At 50.8% G+C, this 13136-nt stretch overlaps 2 long non-coding RNA genes across 2 annotated transcripts; both read left to right on the forward strand.

The window, feature by feature from the left end:
- The first annotated feature begins 1102 nt into the window (after positions 1-1102).
- On the forward strand, positions 1103-2692 carry LOC140699607 (uncharacterized). Its single transcript, XR_012077818.1, has 3 exons — positions 1103-1191; positions 1526-1596; positions 2565-2692. It is a non-coding gene; the product is annotated as an uncharacterized lncRNA (long non-coding RNA).
- Positions 2693-5985: 3293 nt separating this feature from the next.
- On the forward strand, positions 5986-9671 carry LOC140699598 (uncharacterized). The gene is made up of 3 exons (XR_012077808.1): positions 5986-6123; positions 7893-8001; positions 9397-9671. It is a non-coding gene; the product is annotated as an uncharacterized lncRNA (long non-coding RNA).
- The last annotated feature ends 3465 nt before the right edge of the window (positions 9672-13136 follow it).

A 13136-nucleotide genomic window follows, 5' to 3' on the forward strand; every position in this document is an offset into this window, starting at 1 on the left:
ATCCCTCCCATTGTCCAGGCCCAGATGTTGGAACCATGTCCTTTCTCTCTCTTTCTTTTACACTCACAGACAGCAAATCCAGCTTGTTAGAAAATTCTGGATATTCTGTCTTAATTAAATACCTGCTCTCTGCTCCCCGCCCTCCTAAGAGCCACCTTCAGCCCTTCCTGGATACCAATAGCCTCCTGTTTCCATCTTTGCTTTCCTACAATCTCTCATCCACACAGAGTCAGAGGGAGCCTGTAAAAACATACATTGGGGGTGGTGGGTGTAGCTCAGTGGTAGGCCGCATGCTTAGCATGCTTGAGATCCTGGGTTCAATCACCAGCACATTCATTAAAATAAATAAATTACCTCCCCCCAAAAAACACAAACACAAAAGCATAAGTTGGACTACATCATCCCTCCCCTCAAAACTCACTAAGCGGGTCACCATGTCATTAGGAGCCAAAGTCGTCACAAAGGCCTCAGGACCCGGCGTGTTCTGCCTCTCTGCCCACACTCTCCCCCTCACTCTGGGGGCCTCTGGCTCCGGCTCTTCCTTCTTCCTCCGGATCTATTCTGCTTCAAGTTCATTACTCCGTGAGATCTGCCAGGATTGCCTTATTCCCTCCTGCCTGCCTCCCACCCCACCGCCATCACCCGAGTTTGCTCATATCACTCTTTTTTAAAAATTTTTCCAAACTCTTGCTACCCCAACATGCTGCCTGTTTCCTCTGCTAAAATTCTGAGCCCCCAGTGATGGGGAGTGATGTCTATTTTGTTGACTGATAAAGCCCGAGAGCCTTGGGAACGGTCTAGTTAGGAGATTCCCGTACGTAGTAGGAGCTTATACACATTTGCTGAATGAATGTAGGTGCCCTGGTCCAATCCGATGGAGCACTTATGTGACGTGCTCAAAGAATAACTCTCCTTTCCACCTGAGAGGGGGTGACAACTTCCTTGGTGATTAAAGGCAAGAATTTTTTGCTTTATGCTGTTAACCTTAGGCGGGGAGACTGGGGGATCTTCATATATATTTTTAAATTTGGTTCACTCTGCAGTTGGTCTTTGGTCTCTGTATAATTTTGAGAAACTCTTTATGAGTGATCATTCTTTGATCAGATTGAACAGGTTCCAGGGGGAAGGACCAAGCCTGTCCCATCAGCCATCCTATGTGTCATGTCCTGGGACCCAGTGGATGCTCAGCATGTAAGTGAACCGACAGGAGTGAGTGAAGAGATGGGAGCATCTCATTATTGTGGCGGCTCTCTGTCCAATGCCTTGAGATTTGGGGAAGGGTTTACGAGTGCAGAAGGGAGAGGTCAGGTCCTCTGTGCTTTTCCTGAGTGCCCTGGTCTTACCCATTCCCCCAGCCCCCTCTGGGCAGCCAAGCCAAGGAGCTGGGCCACCAGGGGTTGTGCTGATCAATAATCCACCTTCACCCCAAGTCCGGGGGTAGGTACACATGGTTGTAGACACTGGAGTCAGGTCCTTGGAGGAATTCCTCACTGAACTATGTTTTGGACCTTTTATTTTTCTCTAGAACCTCCAGCTGAAGAAGATTGTCTTAGACACATGAAAGTTGAGGACACCTTCTGTCCCCTCGCAACCCAGGTGGGGCTGGGAGTCTGCTGTTTCTATAGCCGGTGGGCTCGAGTTGATTTGGGCATCCCTGTGCCTGAATTCCTGCAGTACACTCGGTGGTAAGGATGGGGGTGCCTGGCAGGGAGGGAAGCGGGTCGGGAGACTGTACAGCTGGGCTGATGTTAACCTGGGGTGAGCGGGAGCCTGCTGATGCATGGCATCTCGGGGCAGGGAACTCTCCACACTCAAGAGGGGTTCCCACTCCCGCAGGGGCCCTTTGATCAGGGTGCTGGGCTGTCAGGGGACCACAGGGGTCCCAGTGAGGATTAGGGTGCCTTCAGGCAATGGGAAGTGTGGGGTCCAGCGGCAATTGAATTAACTGTGCACCCAAACCCAGCCCCCACCTCTTTCAGCCTGTTTCCTAATCTGCAAAACTGGAATGTTTTTAAACATCTCACGGGGTCGTTGATGGGCTGGGACAGACTAGACAGTCAGGAGCTGGAATTCCTCTGTCCCCTGATTGTTTGCCTTCTTTCGGACTCTTTGCTCTCACAAGCTCAGTCTCTCTGTCTCTCGCTCTTTCACTTCTAACTTTCTCTCATGCTCTGGTTTCATTTGATTTCCAACCACCGCCCCTCCCCTCCGCCAATCCCCAGATGAGTGAACTTGATTTCTATGTGTCAGTTCCAAATTCCCAGGAAAGATGCTCTGTCACTCTCTGGATCTGTTGTCCAACCCATGAGTTGTGGCCAGAGGAGCGAGTCCCTCTGGGACCAGCAGATAGTCTCTGCCCAGCCCCCAGCCACCACTGTGGGAGCACATAGCTCTCCATGGAGGAAGTACTGGCTGTGACCTTGTGTCACTAAGTGTGAATTTATGTCTTCTCTTGAACCACCTTCATCCTCCTAAACAAAGATGAAAATTAAACACTCCCGGGATTTGTGTCATGGAACACCAGGGTGGGGGCTAATGGGGCTGGAATTTCTGCTGTATTTAAGGGGCTACAGTGAATCCCCAACGAGAGCCTGCAAAGGGAACAGCACCGGCCCCACCCGGCACTTAGGACGCTGAGTCTGCGTGACGTTGAGCCAGGCTTCTGACCACAGCTCAGGGGTCTGGTCTGACCAGTTAGCCTTTGAAACCAACCAGCTTTGGATTCCTCAATCCCACCCTAAGGTTTTACCTGAACCATCAGCTTCTGTATCTCTGAAGACAGATGATGAGGGCCCTTCACGTAAGCCGTTCGCACAGCCCTGTTCAGGCCTTTGTGCTGCACGGTCTGCCCGGCGAGCTGACCGAGGTTGGTATTTTACTGATATTAGAAGTAGTCTGGTTTACCGATGTACTGTTTCACTGAACAAGCAACAGAAGCCACTTCTCGCTGATAAAAGCAGAAAAGGGACATAATGAAAAGATACTGGGAGGGTGTGTGGAGTGGCCAGGACCGGAGCCAACCCAGGAGTTGTAGGAGGTGTTAGGGAGCCCCAGGCACCAGGCTGGGAGGGGTGCTACCGGGCCCCCTGCCACCCCAGAAGGGACCCCCCTCCACCCGACCCTCCACCTCACTCACTGCAGGTTCATGTCCCGGCAGGGCCAGGTCACACTGAAGCCACCAGCACACACCTCAGTGGGGCAGCTGGCCCCGTCTGAGCTGCGGGCGTGCCTGGTGTGGGGAGAGGCCCAGTTAGAGGAAGGCGGTTCCTCTACTGTTCCGAGTTAAGGTGCAAGTCAGTGCCCATCACTCAGGAGAGCCAGGTTGGACGGACCTCATTGTGGTGACTAGGCTGTCTGAGTTCACTTATTACTTTCTATGTTTGAAGGCCCTGGAGGGAGAAAAAGTGAAGGTTCTAGTACTTATTTTGTGTTTCCCACGTACCAGGTGTGGTAAGCAAGCCACTTCAGACAAGGCCCAGAGCAACCACGTAAATAGGCCACGGAGCAAGTCGTGCAGTCAGGCCTCTGTGGTCCCGAAACCCGTTTCCCCATCGGCTCCATAGTTACCAGTGGAAACTAGGTGGATTTATGGGACTGTGTGCTCCTGTGGGGGCTGGGATATGTGTGTTTAAGTCCACATCTTCAGAAACTCGGCTAGAACCATAGCCACTGATTGCACAGTGGCAGAGGAAGGGAGGATTCCAGCCTCTGGTCCAGCTCGTGTGCAGCTCAGAAGTTCTTCCTCCTGTCCTGAAAATAACACCAGATCTGAGGGAGCTGCAAACCCACTGCTCTTCTTAGATCCCAGAAAACTGAGGGGGAAAGCTGCTCCCAACCCAGAGAGGTTGCAAAGGGAACAGCGGGCAGGCTTGGAGAGTCACAGCTCCCAAGGCAGAACCTGCTTTTGTAAGAATCCCGGGGGCAGGTAGATTTAACAGGTCCCTGAGGCCAGCAGGAGGCTCAGAGTGGGGAAATCAGAGTGTGACAACTCCAGGGGGCCAGTCAGAGGGGCCCCATGCTCTTTTTCATGTATTTTACATCCAGGACCGTGTCCTGTTCTCAGAATGAAGGTCAGAGGATAACTCCTCATTCTTCCTGCCTGGAAAGGAGAAAATAACTGTATTGAAATACACCCAGAACATTCCGTTTCATTGGGGGAAGTTGTTTTTTGTTTGTTGGTTTTTTTAATGAGAAATAATTTTACCAGAGCCTAACCAACCTGGGAGAAGGGAAATCCCTTCTGTGTCACCCAAATTGGGGTGGGGGGAAAGAGACACACTTGTGGAGGTCACAGCTCAGGGCACAGGCTCAATGAGAACTAATCACAGGACTGCAGATGCCCTGCTCTGTCCCGCTCCCCCAACACCTTACCTCCATGTCAGTAGGGCCCGTGTGTAATAACAGGAGTAAAACTAAAAGAAGTAAATGTCTCAGGAGTGTCTAGGGAAAACCCAAAGACAGCGGGGAGATCAAAACAAGGACACACAGGCTGTTTTAGCCTCTCACACCAATAGCTGTAGCAAACTACACACAGCCCAGCCCCAGTAGATAAACAGACAACCTCACAGAAGAAATTATTTATTTTGGTTCTCTTACCCAGTGCATTCCATGGTGCATCCTCGCCTAGAATTGAGTGGAAGCAAGTCCATCTCAGAAGGGACATAACTGAAGAGGGATGGCTTCCCAGACTCTGAGGGGCAGAGAGAGCACCAGCCTGGGTTAGAGAAACGTGAGGGGTGGGGTAGGGTGTGGGCTGCCTTCTTCCCCAAATAAGGAACCTTCCTGAGGCCAGCACAGTAGGAGGGAGGGCCATGGGGTGGAAGCAGCCAGACTTCATCCTGAGAACTGATGGGATGCCTCAAAGGGACAATTCAGGTGCCCAAACTGGGCCCTGAGTGTGGGAGCCTGTCGGTCTGACTCAGAGCCCAGGACTGAGGTGGGCGCACAGCAGGCCGGTCTTACTTGGCCGGATCCATTTCACTTCTCCGAAGCCCTGTGTAAAACATGAAGCGTGGACGGCCTGGTGAGCACAGCTCTGCCCTCAAGACCGGTTTCAACTCCTCTCTTCCCAGAGAACAGCATCTCTGAACCCATCCTGGGTGACCTCACAGAGATCACCCTAGTGGCCCAGGCTAGTGACCGGGAACATGTACCTTCCTGCAGGCAACCCCTGACGTCCACTGATGCATCATGTACTGGCAAAGAGTGAGTCCCTGTGCATTGGTCTAACAGCAGAGACTCTGCCAAAGGCCCAAGAGGTGGTGTGTGGGACATGCAGGGGTGCAGGAGTGTAAGCAGTGCAAAAGTGTAACTGGTGACAGGGGTGCAGGGGCTGTGGAGGGCGCAGGCATTTCAGGGGATGTGGGGGTGGAGGGATGCAGAATTGCAGAGTGTAGCAGGGGTTTGGAGGTGCAGGGAGTGTAGGGATGCAGGGAGGTGCTCAGGGACGTGGCCAGGATTAGAAGGCAAGTGCACATCCTTGCTGTCAGCCTGACCCCGGGAGGCTATTGCAATGCTTTGGGGCGGCGGCGGCGGCGGCGGCGGTGGCGGTTGGGAGGCTGCCCGGGCAAGCCGGTCGATTTCTTCTCTTCCCTGCAGCCTGGCCTGGGGTGGGGCTTGGCCGGCGGAGATTCGCCAGATGTTGGACTCCAGGTAAGCTTGCTCCTGGGAGGTGGGGCGGTTAGGTCAGCGGGCGGCGGCAGCGGTAGAGAGGCGGAGCGGGGCTACCCCTGGCGAACGGGTGGAATAGCTGCCATTTCCCGGCTGCTGGGCCTGGGAGCGGCCTCTGCTTCCCCAGGTCGCCGGACACTCCTGTCCCACTCAGCTTGCTGAGTGCGGAGTGGGGGCGGGGCCGTTAAGGTGCGGGGCCCACGGGGGGAGGGGGGCTGCCGCGGGGGAGCCGGTCAATTCGCTCCGCTCCCCCCAGCGGCGGAGCGAGGGGCGGCTTCTGCTGCCCTAGAGGCGGGACGCGGTTCTCCAGAAGGGCTTGCCCCTGGGAGGCGGCGGCGGAGGCGGCAGGGGCAGGGGATGTGTTCCAGGGAGCTGCTCCATTTCTTCTCTCCCCCTCGGCCTGGCTTGGGGGCGACCTCTGCCGCCGGAGATTTGCCTGAGGTCCGACTCCAGGTGAGCTTGCTCCTGGGAGATGGGTGCGGTGCGGTCAGGGGGCTGGTAAGGTGGTGGCTGAGGGCATAGGGAGGCTGCCCCGGAGGAGCTTGTGGATTAGCTCCATGTCTGCACCGCGTGGCCTGAAGGCGGCCTCTGCTGCTCCAGGTCCCGGGACACCCCTGTCCCACTTTGCCTGCTGGGGGCGGGAGGCAGGGTAGTCAGTGTGCAGGGTTGGCGGTGGTCGGCGGCCTGCAGCGGGGGAGCGGCCCATTTTCTCCCATCTTCCCCGCGTCTTGTCCTGGGGGCGGTCGCTGTTGCCCTGTGTTACGAGACGCGTGTATCCTAGTCGGCCTGACCCCGGGAGTTGGACTTGGTACTTTGGGGGTGGTGGCAGCAGCGGCAGGTTTTCCCATGGAGCTTGTCCATTTGCTCCCACTTGCCCCCATGGTTTGCCCTGGGGGCGGTCTCTGTTGTCCCAAGTTCGCCGGACGTCCATCTCCAGGTCAGCCTGCTCCCTAGAGGAGGCCACTGTGAGGTCATGGGCAAGAGTGGTGGCTGCTGCGGAGGTAGGGGCTGCCTTGGGGAGCTGGTGGATTGGCTCCCGTCTCCCCGATGGCCTGGTGTGGGAGTGGCCTCTCCTGCCCCAGATCACCAGACGCACCTGTTCCACTCAGCCTGCTGGGGGAGGGGCGCCCTGGGCGGTGACTTAAAGGTGCGGGGGTGGCGATGGCGGAAGTAGAAGACCTGCAGCGCGGAGCCTGTCAATTTGCTCTCCTCTTCCCCACGACCAATCCTGGGGGCGTCCTCTGCTGCCCAAGAAGCCGGATGCCCGTCTCCAGGTCAGCTTGCTCCTGGGAGACGGGCCCGATGCGGTCGAGGGGCAGAAGCAGTTGCGAAGGCCGGCTGCCCCGCCTAATGGGGCCACTTCTTCTCCTCTCCCCTGACCTGGCCTGGGGACGTCCTCTCCGGCGCAAGATTCGCCTGACACCCCACACCCGGTCTGATTGCTCCTGGGAGGTGGGTGCAGTGAGATCAGGAGGTGGAGAGGACAGGGGGCTGCCACTGGAGAGCTGGAGGATAAGCACCAACCTCTCTGGAGGCCTGACGTGGGGGCGGCCTCTGCTGCCCCTCGTTCCCAGGTCACACTTCTTCGGGTCATATTTCCCCGGGGTTGCAGTAGGGTGCGGGGGCCGCGGGGTGTTGGCGGGGGTATGAAGCCTGCCGCTTGGGAGCAGGGGGTTTAGCTCCCATCTTTTCCGCAGCTTGGCCTGAGGGCAGCCTCTCTTGCTCCAGGTCGCAAAGCAGTTTCCCTGACAGCTTAGCCACCAGAGGTGGGCAGGATGGGCTGAGAGCGCTGAGGCAGCCGCCAAGGCAGCGACGGAGGGGGCTGTCCCTGGCCAGCTGATCAATTTGTTCCCATCTCAACATTTGCTGCCCCAGTTTCGCAGAATGCCCTTGTCCAGTTTATTCTTCTCCAGGGAGGTGGGCGCAGTGCATGCAGCCCGAGGTCTGGGCTCTCCCTTGGGAGGGGCAGAAATCTCTTGTTCTCCTTTGTCTTTATTCTTCAGCGAAGTGGTTACTGGACGCAATTCTTAATTCTGAGAAAGTGTATCCTGTGTTACGGAAGAGCTGCTGGACAGTGAGTTTTCTGGGTGGATTTTCATATCAGCTGATGTCCCAGGCAGGCAGGAAAGCTATTACTCAGAGCTTCTTAGTCTGGGGTTGGTGATGGCCCCGCCATCCTCACCATGCTTTTTAAAAATATGTTACTCCCCTCTTTTTCCTAGGTGACATTTTAGGTTATTGGGTCTCAGATTGCTGGCACACTCATCCCTGTTCTCAAACATTTTTAAACTTGGGTGAAGTGATAAGTAGGGGAAGATGATTTACTGAAAGGTAAGACTACTTAAATTCGCATTAAAGCTACATTCTGTCAATCTTTCTCAAATGATTTTTCTCTGATTCTAAGTCCACGACCTAGTGAATGTTGTACTCCTGTGTAAATCATTGATCTTCACATCACATTTCTTGAGTGGTCAACGAGATTTGTTAATTAGATTATTCCTGAAAGGAAAAGTTCAGGCTTTTCAGAATTCCTTGTCTGATGTCACCCAGGCAGTCACAGTAGAAGACAGAGCTGATATAAAAATCCCTCAGCTGCCTGAACTGCAAAGCTTCTGGGATTACTGATCCCTGAAATGCAGGTGACTCTTGATGATAATCTGGGGGATGGTTTATATGATCAGATTCTTCCAGTCCTATAAATGGGTTCCGTGGCCCCAGCCCTGGGAGAACTGGTCATAGGGGCCATATCGTGAGGGGTGGGATGGGAAGACAATGTGTAAGAGCTGGAATCACTGAGATTCCACACTCGCTAAACACAGACTCCAGAGCCTAATTGTTGTCAGGTTCTGTTCTGGATTTGAGAGTGTGTTCATACATGATTCTTGCCCTTCTGGAGTCACTGCCTGGATGGAAGTAACCTTTACATAGATCTGTGGAGGATGACATTTAAGTAGATAGGCTGTTATGGTTCTCAGTGTGCCCAGGCTTGCTCTTCCAGGCACTCGTGGGACTAACGAGAGTCATGTTATTCACTCATTCACTGATTTATTACCCTTGAATTGATCACTCGTCCCACAGTAAGTGAAAGTAGGTATCAGGAAGCTGAGTTTTGTCCCCTGTCCTATCACTGATTGTATCTGTCAGTCGGGCGCCCTGCGTATGCATTGTGAAATGGTGGTATTTCGTGCCCAATGGGGCAGCACTGTCAGTTCTGAGAATCAGGGGAGACACGTGGGTAGGACAGCACCCTGACACACATGGCACCCCCCACCCCGTGAGACAGAATTGTCGATGCTCAGGTGACCCGATGTAGACCGCGGTGCTAAACCTGAGCATGTTTAGTGATCCTGGTGGCTATGAAAATACAGACTACCAGTCGCTACCTCTGGAGACTCTGAGGGTGTGCACCCCAGAATTCTGCATTTTAAGAAGCACTTTAACGAATCCTGATGAAGAGATCTGAGTGTCCCACGGAGAAACACTGGTGTGCGAGACACCAATATTGAGGATTCTCAGGGAACGATGTCTTTTCAGGTTGGTCCAAGGGCCCTCACTTTAGACTTTTGCCTTGGGTTTAATTGTATGTGTTCAGAAGTGATGTCTTTCACTTCCAGTGCATGTCAGTATGCTCTGTGCAGGGATTTGCTCTCAGTAGATGGCAAAAACTGATTCTTCAGGTCACCGAGCTAAAGTGTGAACGATATTTTATTTTGGTTTTCTTTATAGCAATGCAGAGTCTCCCGAGAAGAGATTCAGACTGAACAGCTTTGTGTCAGACTTTGGAAGATGGCTGCTGCCCAAGGTGTTCTCTGGCAGTGCAATCACGAATCTAGGTCCCTCTTTCACTGCTACATCAATGGAGTGGACCACTTGGACAAGGCCAAAGCTGGTATCCCTACCATAGCCCTTTACAGTGATATTCCGCTCCAGGAAGCCATCAGAAGCAGCAGGTGGCCAGAGGAGGAGCCGAACAGACTCATGAAATGTGACATCCCCAACTTTATCAACACGGACCAGAACTCTTCCTTTGTGGAAAATGATTTCCTGATTTTGTAACTACCGATTGTTCTAGAAAATAAGCCAGTTGCCCAGAACTCACACAAAGACTTGAATTGAGAAACGTGCTTTGTCAGGTATCTTTCTGAAGATGCGAAGTCTGTCTTTGTATGGCAGGAAGCCCCCTTTCACAAAACTGAATGTGTTTGTGTCTGAGAGAGGGAAATGGAGACAGAAAGACGAAGAAGCAGAAGAGAGCCCCCTCAGAAGAGAGCTAGTTAAGGTGAGTTTTTGTGCCTTTAAAAAACATTTGGGGTTTTAGGGGGAACAAAGTATTTACACTGTCTTATTGTCCTCGTTGGAAACCTTGGCCCCGTCGTCAGAGTCAGCGGCCTTGAACGGGGGTTTCACGCTGCGTTTCATCTGGCGCTGCCACTTCCACGCTCTGCCTTTAGCACGTTGCTTTGCCTGTCAGGGTTGCCACCCTTTTAACTGTAAGGTGAGGAGTCTGGAGTGGATGATCCACCCCAACTCTGCTGTTTTGCAAATTTCTGATTTCGTATTCAGATGAGGCTGGGATACACCTAGAGCAGTATAAACCAGGCCCTACCTCCTGCCTATTGCTGGGGCATCCCTCAGGCCTGTGCCTTCTACTCAACCCTTTACTGATCCCAGCTTTTGTCAGGAGCCCAAGTGCCTACCGGGATGGCAGGGGACTTGTCTTTCGTGGTCACGGTGGCCAAGGATTCTATTGGTTGTTCTGAAACAACTCTTCCGAGATCCTCCACCCACCCCTGCTCAAACCTAATGACAGCCCTACGGTTCCTTTCCTAGGAGGAGGATCAATCCATGGTGCATTTTATGACAATCCTGTCCCCAGGAATGCACGGAAGTTTATCAGCTGAGTGAGGGGAGGTGCCTCTGTGTCCCTGTATCTCTGTCTGCTCACAGTTCGCGGCCACTGGCTACTGAACAAGAAAAGTGCTATTCACCATGTTGTGTGTTTTCCAAATGTGTAGGTGATGGTCTTGTGGCTCGTGCATGGGCTTTGATTTGGGATGGTGAAGGGCTTATAAATACCTCATCAACATGTATTCGAGATGGCCTGTTGCCACACAGATTTGATTCATGAAGGCGTCAAGCCTGCACACTGGTTTGGAAACAACTTGGTTTTGATCATTCACACTGCATGCATGACTCGCTGCTAATCTCTGGGTGTTTTTTTCATTTCAGATTTATTCACTCCGTGTCTTGCTTAAGCTGAAAAATACATTTGTTTCACCAGAATATCCTCTGATTCTTTGTTTACACACATCCAGTTTTTTTAATTCCTTTAAAAATGATTCTGTGTTTATAATGCCTCCTAATTTCTATCATCTCTGTGTTGCCAGTGGCCTGAGACATGCACCAGATTTGATGCCGGAACTGTTCCACCAAAAGAAATCCCTTTGTCGTAATATCTTTTGAGGAAAATATTATTCTTTAAGGCTCTAACAGTAAGTCGTAGAACAAAGCATGGAACATTTCTTGTAGTTAATACATGTTCATGCAAAAATAAATGATATTTTCATTAAACAATGTTGATTTTAATAACTTTTACAAATGTGAACATTATTATTCATAATTTAAGTAACCAGATAAAACCAGTTATTTACTATGAAGATTGAAAACTATTTACACAGTCTCTTAATTAGAAGTAGCTTTATTAGAAGACTGAAGGGTATTTAAAAGATGGAAAAATACCCATGATGACACCATCATTTTTATTAACTAAATATCAAGAACTGTGCAGGGTTAAGATTTAACCCTCTGCAAACTGCCAAGTTAGCATGAGGTAGTTTGTGGATGCTGCCAGAGGACAGGACACTCCCCCAGGATCAGAGACAAAGGACTTCCAGCCAGCACAGCAGGCAGCCTGTGGTTCAAGTTCATATTGGTTCCTGAGTTCCTTTCCTATTGCTGTTGTAACAAAGGACCACAGACTCAGTGGCTTAAAGCAATACACATTCATCTTCCCACTGTTCTAGGGTGCAGAAGTGCAAGGTCAATGTCAGTTGCTAAAACCAACGAGTGGCCAAGGCTAAGTTCCACACCGAGGCTCTTGGGAGGGATTCGTCTTCCTACCTTTCCCAGCTTGCAGAGGTGCTCACACTACTTGGCCCAGGGCCCTGTGTCACTGTGACCTCTGCTGCCACTTTACATCCCTGTCTCTGACTATATAGATATAGAGGAAGAGTCTTCTACATCTGGTATGGACCCTTTTTCCTAAATGGACATTGTATCCCTATTTATGTGCAGATGAAAACCCCTTCCCTCCAGGGTGCGGTGGCATCAGCTCACAAGATGACCACTCTGGGCTTTAAGTGTCCTCTTTGTTTTGTCATCAGGGAACTTCTCTCTCCATAGTTAGCTCTGTATTACATTGTTGTTATATTTTACCCAGAATTACTGAAAGTTTTACTTAAAAGAGATCCTGATTAGCTCTGTTTACCTGTTTCCAGAGCTGAAAGCTTCAGTTCTAGAGTATCTGTTTGATTTTTCTTAAAAATACATTCCAGTATATTTCTCTGGTGAAAGTCTCTACCCTGTTATCTATTCTCCCATCATTTCCTTATTTTCTTGAATATATTAAAAGTATTTTATAGCCTTTATTGGTAGCTCTGATGCCTACATCACCTGGGGGTTTGCATCCTTTGTCTAATGCTCCTTATTCTCATGTTATCTGTCATATAGTCTGGACATGTTGCATGTCTAGAAATTCTTTATTACATGGCAGACATTGCAAATGAAAAATCCATGTTATCTTCCGTGAGAGCTTTTCTACCTTCCCGTTAGGCAGACAGTGTGAGGGACTGATCATGTCACTCCAATCAGGCGCTGAGGTGGATCAGGACTAAAGTGCCTTTTTTCTTAAAACAGCTTTGAGGTATACTTGGCAAAATAATTTTCACACGTTTAAAGTGTACAGCTTAATACGTTTTGACATAAGAATATCCCCAAGAAACCATGACCACACTCAAGACAGTGAACATACCCATCACCCACAAAGCTTCTCTCCTGCTTTTTGTTGTCCCTCCCTCCCTCCCTGTCTCTTCCCCTGGGAACCATTGATCTGCTTTCTATCACAACATATTGGTTTGCATTTTCAAGATCCTTATATGAATGGATTCATGCATTATCTACTCTATGTTGTCTGACTTCTTTCATTCAGTGTAATTATTTTGAGAATCATCTGTGTTGCTGTATTAATAGCTTATTTGTCTTATTGTAGAGTACTGTTTAGTGCTGAGTTATTACTGAAGTGTTTAATGTGAGCAGTGTTTGTATAGACCATCATTTCTTTCTGCATTTACTTCTTGATGGATGCATGGGTTATTTACAACTTGAGCTGTTATAAATAAAATAGCAGTGAATATTTGGTTACAAGTCTTTGTATGGACATATGAGTTTCCTTTCTAAAGCACCAGATG

This window comes from Vicugna pacos, chromosome 11 (genome assembly GCF_048564905.1).
Source record: "Vicugna pacos chromosome 11, VicPac4, whole genome shotgun sequence".
In the NCBI taxonomy this organism is placed as follows: Eukaryota; Metazoa; Chordata; class Mammalia; order Artiodactyla; family Camelidae; genus Vicugna; species Vicugna pacos.